The 7,925-nt window shown below is 39.0% G+C and overlaps 1 long non-coding RNA gene across 1 annotated transcript in view; it reads left to right on the top strand.

The window, feature by feature from the left end:
- The first annotated feature begins 445 nt into the window (after positions 1–445).
- Positions 446–7,925, top strand: part of LOC107201419 — a 7,758-nt gene continuing 278 nt past the window's right edge. Inside the window, exons 1-3 of the long non-coding RNA XR_001520201.2 lie at positions 446–589; positions 2,341–2,404; positions 7,823–7,925. The exon at positions 7,823–7,925 is cut by the window's right edge and continues 278 nt beyond it. This is a non-coding gene — a long non-coding RNA (uncharacterized LOC107201419). The remainder of the gene's footprint in view (positions 590–2,340; positions 2,405–7,822) is intronic.

The following is a 7,925-nucleotide window of genomic DNA, read 5'->3' as shown; positions in this document are numbered from 1 at the left end:
CACCTTCTCCACTAGGCTGGCCCAGAGTATGAGTGTACGAGGGGATATATGCAACACAGAGCCTCCTTTCACCAGTGAGGAAATACTCTGTCATTTGAGAACTGAATTTTCCTCTCGCTCTTTGCCTGTCCCAGCACGGAGACCCAAGAGCTACTTTGCGTGGTAGCACTAACATGTTTTGATAACTATTTTTGTGGCGCTCTCCCGCGTGTGTGAGAAGGTGTCCTTGAGAGCACTGGTGAGTTTTGGCCGGGCAGTGCACACAGATGCAGAGGGACAGGTGTGCCTGTGCTCTGGCCGTGCTGCCCCGTGGCTGGAGGCCAGCCAGCTCTCCTCAGGGCTCCGAGCAGTGGCCGTGCTGTCACGCTGAGCCCCGGCAGCTCGCCGTGCCTCCGGCAGCCTGTGCTCTTGGGACAGGTTATCCAAAAGCCTCAAAGTGATCACAGAGGTCCACACGCTACGTTTTACCGACCCTAAAGCCCAGCAAGGTGCAGGTTTGTTTTTTTCCCTGCCATGCTAAGTCAAGTTACACCATCCAAACTACATTTCCATGAGCTGGGACCCTGCAGCAAGTGGAAGCGACCTCAAGGTAATGCAAAATGCAGCCAGAGACTGTCTTGGCAGGCAGGCAGTCTTTTCTCTTGCTGAATTCTGTCATATAAAACTATACCCAGAAGAGTCACTCAACTTCTCCTGTGGAAACTGGTTGAGAAAGTTGGGGGTGTTCAGGCTGGAGAAGGGAAGGTTCCTGGGAGAACTTACAGCATCTTCAAGTACCTAAAGGGGTTTAGAAGGAAGCTGGAGAGGGATGTTGAGAAGGGCCGTGTATAATAGAACAAGGGGGAATGGCTTTAAACTGAAAGAGGGCAGGATTAGATTAGATATTAAAAAGAAATATTTTGTTGTATGGGGATTGGAGCAGGGGTTGCCCAGAGAAGTCATGAATGCCCCATCCCTGGAAGTGTTTAGGGCCAGGTGAGATGGAGCTTGGAGGAGCCTGGTCTAGTGGAAGGTATCCCTGCCTGTGGCATTAAAATACTGAAATACTCTGTTTCTGGGTTGTTTTCCAATCAAGACACAGCCATTTATGCATAATTTTTTATACAATTTTTATACCATAATGAGGCTCCTGGATAAGTTCATGGAAGGGGCTCCACTGAGCCTTTTGAAACACTAAATAAACCTAGAGAGATCCAGCATCAAATCCTTATAATTACAATAAAAAGCACGTTAAGTTCAGGTTTGTGAAAGCTATTGAGAAAATAAAGGAAAAAAAATCAATGCTGAGATCTTGCTTTTATGCATTTTACTGGTAATTGGGTCATTAAAAGTAGTAGCAGAAGAACTAAGAATTGCACATGATCATTCTGCGCAGACAGCAATATCCAAGACTGGAAGTAGCATCTTCACCTTGAACTTAGTGAAGACTGTTGAAAGGCTCAAGTATTTTGTTGGATGAATGCAAAGTTAAAAACTGATGTAAGAAGGCAAATTTTCAAAGGATTGAGAAAATCCAACAATTAAAATTGAGTTTATTAAATCAACCTTTGCACTTCTGAATTCCAGTTCACTTCCTGTACATACTCTTCAAATTTACCCTACAATGTATAATTTTTTTAAGATGTTCCTAGCGTAAAAGTCAAAGAAAATTTGTGGAAAGCCTAGGAAAGGAAATAAACACAGGCAAAGAAAACTATACCCAATATTCAAATCTATTATTTGGGAATTTTCCACTTTCAAAAAAACATTAACTTTTGGGGACTTCAGTATTTCATATTTCCCTATCCGTATCTCAAACTATCTTGAGAGAAAAGAAAATTATCTCTATTTACTGAATATATACTGCAGAGATCATGGAAGGAATGATATCTGGAAGACACCTCTTTGGCCTGGAATCTTTTCTCAAGCCGTCCATAGAAAAGATCATTTAAATCCTTGCTACAGAATACTTTCAAAGCAATATTAAGACCTTTCTATTGCTGTGATTTGTTCTATGCAATTCCTCACTGGACAACTCTGCTGTCAACTTTCATTGTTTTCCTTAAATAAGGAAATTCACCGTTGTCCAGAAAGGCCACAAAGTCTACACTTCTCTCTCTGTAGCAGCTGAAAAGCCTGGTGTAGGCTGTACAAGATGAATTTTAGCAGTATTAAACTGAGACCTAGAGCACATTAATTTTCCAATAATCCCTGCAGAGCATGATTGTGTATGCTTCCCAGAGGGTCACTAATCTGAGGAGCAGATAAGCATCTTGCCCAAGGCCAAGAAGAAAACCAGTGGCAGAAATGGGGAAAGCACCTGGAGAATTTTGTTTCACAGACCCTTATTTTAACACCCAGGCCACCCTCCACCTCCTTAGTTCAACACTGGTGAAAGAACTGCTCAGATCTAATTTGAGATAGGGTAAGACTATAAGAGCATGACCACGTTAAGAACCTCTATTTTCTTTGTTATACTGCATTTTCAGGGGCATGCTACCTCTCCAGTGGTTTACATTTTAAAGAGGAACTGGCATAAAACTAAGCCTTTTAAATTGGTTGAAACAGTTGCTGTTCCCTGGGTGTTAACAACAAATATTTTCTGGTTAAAGAAGCCACATACATTTTAGCATAGCTGCATGAAAATGTAAAAATCTTGCTCCCACACTGATTGACTGAACATCTTGCTAATCATTACAGTGTGTATCATTAATTCATTATTCAGCTGTGATATGTTTTCCCTGTGAACAGCTTAAAATATATAGTGAGTGAATACTTACTGAGTACAAAGTGGTTTCAGATTATAATATTTTATTGTGGTAAAGAAAGCTCTAAACCTCTTATGAGCTCTTATGATTTGACACATAAGATGTGGCAAAAAGTTGAGGCACAACAGGCACCATTATAAATATTTATAGACATACCTAAAGTCTTATATAAAGTTCATCCTGTTAAAGGACATGTTTTATGTTGTACAATTCCTCTTAGAATATCAATCTAATAAGCACCAAATGAGGCTGAAGACAATGCTGTTATAAAAAATGGAGAAAAATGATTAAAATGTGATAATTATACTGACAGTTTATATGCTCAATCTAATCAACCAAGCTTCCAATTTGTCATAATGTACACTCACTCATACATTATTGCTTAATTATAGCAACACTTCTATTTCGAAAGGCTGTCAATCATGCAAATGCCTATCATTTTTCTCTATTTGCATTTAACAGATATATTTTTAGTTCAGTTCCAAAGCCCTCTGAGAACCTGATTTAACCCCAGCTCTTTCTTTTGTTTGCAATGCTCATCCCCGTTTATTCACTGTTTGCTGTCTGTGGTAGCTTGTGCTGTGTGATTTGCTGCTTTACAGCTCATCTGCTGCCAAAGGGATTTTTGAATCTCATTTCTGTTCCTGATCCATGGTCTTGGTGTGTTCTTAGGAGCTGCAGACCTGAGCTTGAACTATTCAGGTTTGATGTGAACACAAGTATCAGAAAATCTTGTCTGCTGTTCTGGATTTGTCTTATTAGTCCTGCAGGGATGGGAAGAGGGAAGAGAGCCTTCCCTTTCTTCCATGGGGTAGCCCTGCCAAAATCAGTAGGACTGGTTCTGGGCTATAAGTTGTGAAAAGAGTGTGAACAGACATCCTTTATGTAAGCATCTTAACATTTGTATTCTCCTGCACGTTCCACTCTGACTTGTTCTTACTTTGTTTCTTTTGGCTATTTTAATATCATACCTTTGAGAACCTCTGGTCCCTTCTGTCCCCTGTCTTCTCCAGCGTTGTTCTAGTGCATAAGTGGAAGAAAAATTTGGCATTTTATGAAAGCACAGAGCAACACAGCAAGCGAAATGCTGGACAGGACCCATCAGCAGTGGTCAGTGGTAACACAGGGAAAACTTAAGGAAGTTGTCAGTAATTTTTCAAATACATTGGGAGTGCTAAGGCGGCAGGAGAAGCTGTGCAGTGCCACCAGCAGGCTGTCTTCTGGAAGTAAACAAGAGGAGGTGCTCTAACATGAAATATACAGCTCCAGAACTGAGAATTAAACCCCCTCCTTTCCAGCCTTATTGATTCTGAAATTCTGTGAAATTACACCCCAGCAGGAATCACTCCCTTGCATGCTGTATTATTCTGCTTAACTTTCTTTTGCTTTTGTACATTCTATCCCACTATATTCTCTTCAAAAATCTAATAATTATTTACACAAATATTTCATTTGCAGTACACAAACATATTCTACTTGGGCTTTAGATGGTAAATGAATATACAAACAAAAGAGCAATTCAAACTACCAGTTTGGGTGGCAAAGAAATTACAGGGAAAAGATAAAAACACGGCATAATGCTATGAAAAATGTCAAGTTATTCTTTGAATGTTGGCTTAGGAAAATCTCAATACATTTCTGGTAAATGAGGCGTGAACCATATTCTTAAAAATATGGTGTCCAGGAGATAGTACTACCCAATATTTTATCATAATGGCAATATATAGCACTTAAAAAAGCTTGAACTTTAAATCAAACACTTTGGAGAGGACATGGACAATCTATTAGTTTTTCAAATATATGTTAGTATCAATATGAAGATGAGAGAGTAAACCATTTCTGGGAGCTTGCTTGTTTAAAATCTGTTTTAAAATTGGAGTGTGTATTATTCTTTAATTAGTATATAGGCAACGTGAATGATCTTCCTGTATCATCTCTACTTCTCCAAAACTTTGTATTTCTTGACTGGAGTTGTTATTTTATTATCTTGTTGGGTTGAGATAAGCCCTAATGCTCACACTCATCAAGGATGCACTACCTTTGATTCAGTACAATAATTTCGTGTTAAAACTTAGTACTATAGTACAAAAACTTGCCATGTTTGCAGAGAGTACAGGAAAAAAAAACCCAAAAAAAGAGAACCCCATAGCATGCCTTTGAAAGACAGAATATTTTAGTATTACTAAATAAACATTGTGTTAGAATCCCATTTTGTTCACATTATAACTTATTCTGAAGAAATTTATTTTCCCTTTTTGCCATTTCTGCTTACTTTTAAAAAAAACCCTACAACACATTCCTCCTGGGACAAGTTGTTGCTCAAGTTTTCATCCATCTCAAGCAAAACCATATACAAGATTTTTTTTTTTTACAGATAACAATGAAAAAATATATGTATATCACACATATACCTATTTAGAGAACAGTAGTACTAACACATCATTCTTTAAATTCTCCACTGAAAGAGGTACAATGCAAATCCTTTCAAATCTTGTGAAATAGCTTCAAAATTTTGCTCAGATAACAGCAACTTACTGTTACAAATTTACTTGTTATGACAACAGAAAGTTCTCATGACAGACTGGCCATCTTACTTTTGGACAGACCAAACTGTATCTATTTGAAAAATAAACTATTATGTCTCCTGATTATACAAGATTTCTGTGCAGGTTGTGAGGCAGCAACAGTGACAAGTCTTTCCTACACTGGAAAATCGATGTGCAGATACAGTTTTTGTATAGGTGAAATGGAGTTTCTGCAAAGATTGCCTCTGGAAAAATCTTATGTCATTTTTCTGGTCAATGTCCTTTACTTCCACTTGACAGAGCAAGCAGTTTTAGGAAGGACTCCAAATCTGGTGATTTTGCACTCGATTTCACGCTGACAGCTACAGTGTACCAACTGTTGAGGCTACTTGGGTGTCAAGCACTTCTCCTGATTCTCATGGTTTTCCTGTAAGATAGGAGAGAGGTCACTTCTGTTTGGCTTTATCAGGTATTAAAACAAAAGCAAACAAAAATTCCTTCAGAAAAAGGGCCACAGCCTAAAACTGAAATTTAGGCTGAACTAATGTGTTTATAATTAATAATTACATTTGAAATTACCTTGTTAAAGTGCTTGGTAGGCCTGCAATTGCATCACACACATAGTTTCTCTTTTGTTCATTCTTTGCAGTCTTTCCTGAGGATTTTTATTTTGTCTAACATATGAATATATAAAGGTGTGTGAAGTGGAAGGCTGCTACTCTCCAAGCCCTCTGAATAAGGATCTGCTGCCAGTTTTCTACTGGTAGCAGGATGCAGACACACTCTTTGCCTGCCCGTCAGAGGCAAGTGCCAGCGCCCTGCTCACCTCCTCCAAAAAAGAGGAAAAGCTCCATTTTTCCAAACTTTGCATATCAAATGAAGTAAAGCTTTCAACTGAATTTAAGAGCTTCTTATCTGTAGAAAAATAATTTGTCCCAAGGGATGCAGGCTCAGTGTCCTGATGGAAGCCATTTCTAGACTGACAACAAAGGTCTCCAACACACACCTCAGAGCTTTGATAGGTTGTCAAGTACCCGAGGCCCCTCTGCACTGTGCTTCTGTCCCAATAACATACTCCAGCAGTGACTTCATAAAACCTTCCTCCTCGGTTGGAAACAGCCAAAGTCCTTTTATAATATGGACAAAAAATTTCACAGGGGCTCCCTACTCTTGTTGTTCGTCAGACCATCTCAACACCTCCACAGTCTTCTCACAAAGTAGCTCCTGAGTTCCTTGTCCAGCCCTATTTCTGAGCAGAGTTGAACAAAAGAGCTTTTCCAACCTTTTTTTTTTTTTTTTTTACCAGAGACATTCAAAAAATAGGCTTTCCTTGCTGATAAAAGAATATTCTACTTAGATCACTGGACAGACTTCCTGACATCCTAGGCATGGCTAAACTCTACGTTTTCTTATACATAGTCTTTGGGAAAAAAGCTAACACACTTTACTTCAGAACTAATGGAACAGTGCAAGGGCCAAATCTTTCTCTTAAAAGGCCCAATATAATCTATTTCATAGGGTTATGATAAATTACTGAAATAAGATTTACTACTAATGTTTAACACAGAGACTTGCCTAGGACCTAACTCAAGGGAGTGTCATTTGCTCATGGCATCCATTAGAACTACTTTACCTCACTAAGAACAATCAGAAGTAAATTTACCTTATATATCCTTTGAATATATGGCTTCCAGCATAATCTTTGAAGCAGCATAATATAAAGCTTATGCAAACTGGACATGATAGGAATCAAGCAAGAGACTCTTTTTACTTATAACTATGTAATAAGTGTAATTAGTCAGGCTGTGATTCGAATTTCAGAAGAAAAAACTCAGTCAAATCGAAGAAGCAAAATGCACAAAATGTTTGAATCAGAGAATGATATATAAAATTCCTTTTCCTCTGGAATTTTCTCCAAATGAGAACTCCTCTCTGCTGGAGTAGCCACCATGGTAATACCCAACAAAGACCAAATGGAAAATTATCAGTGAAGAACAAAAGGAAGAGGTCCTAAGAACACACATGCGACCTTGACTCTGCCTGTGGCTTGTGGCACGCAGCTGCTACGTGTGATTGTTGTTGAGAGAGGAAACAGAGTTGTGCACTGTCCTGGGGGAATTTGTGTGCTGTTTATACGTGGTGCTGAAAGGCAAGAGGGTGAAGCACAGCTAGTAGAGTGCCGGGGAGGATATAAAATGATTGAAGATGTGTGTCCTCATGTGTGTAATAGCCTCGGTTGGGTTGAGGCGCTGGGTGGGGGGAGGGAAAGAATTAAGGAATAGGAACGCATTCCTAATGGGTTCTTTATTTTCTCCTCAGCAATCAACAGCTCTTGACTTTATATCAATTTGTCTGTCTGTTCTGTCACTCTTTTTGTTGATGGTCATTCCTTAGAAACTTCTGTGTGAGTAGTTATTAATGAATAACAATGAGTTGAAAACACTGATGCTTAATACTTCATTTTCTCTGTCTTAAGAAAAAGTGGTTTTTTTGCAATTGTTACTAGGCTGACAAACTTCACTAACTGCTGTTTCCTGGACACCCTTTTAGATTTTCCTTGTGACTGCGGTCTCCTTTGGGAATGGCCACATGAATTATTTCAAAGACCGGGTGTGAAGTTTGGATGGTCCAGTGTCATTTGTGTACTTTCCAT

Source organism: Parus major, chromosome 3, assembly GCF_001522545.3.
Source record: "Parus major isolate Abel chromosome 3, Parus_major1.1, whole genome shotgun sequence".
NCBI lineage: Eukaryota > Metazoa > Chordata > Aves > Passeriformes > Paridae > Parus > Parus major.
This window is presented reverse-complemented; position numbering and strand designations above follow the sequence as displayed.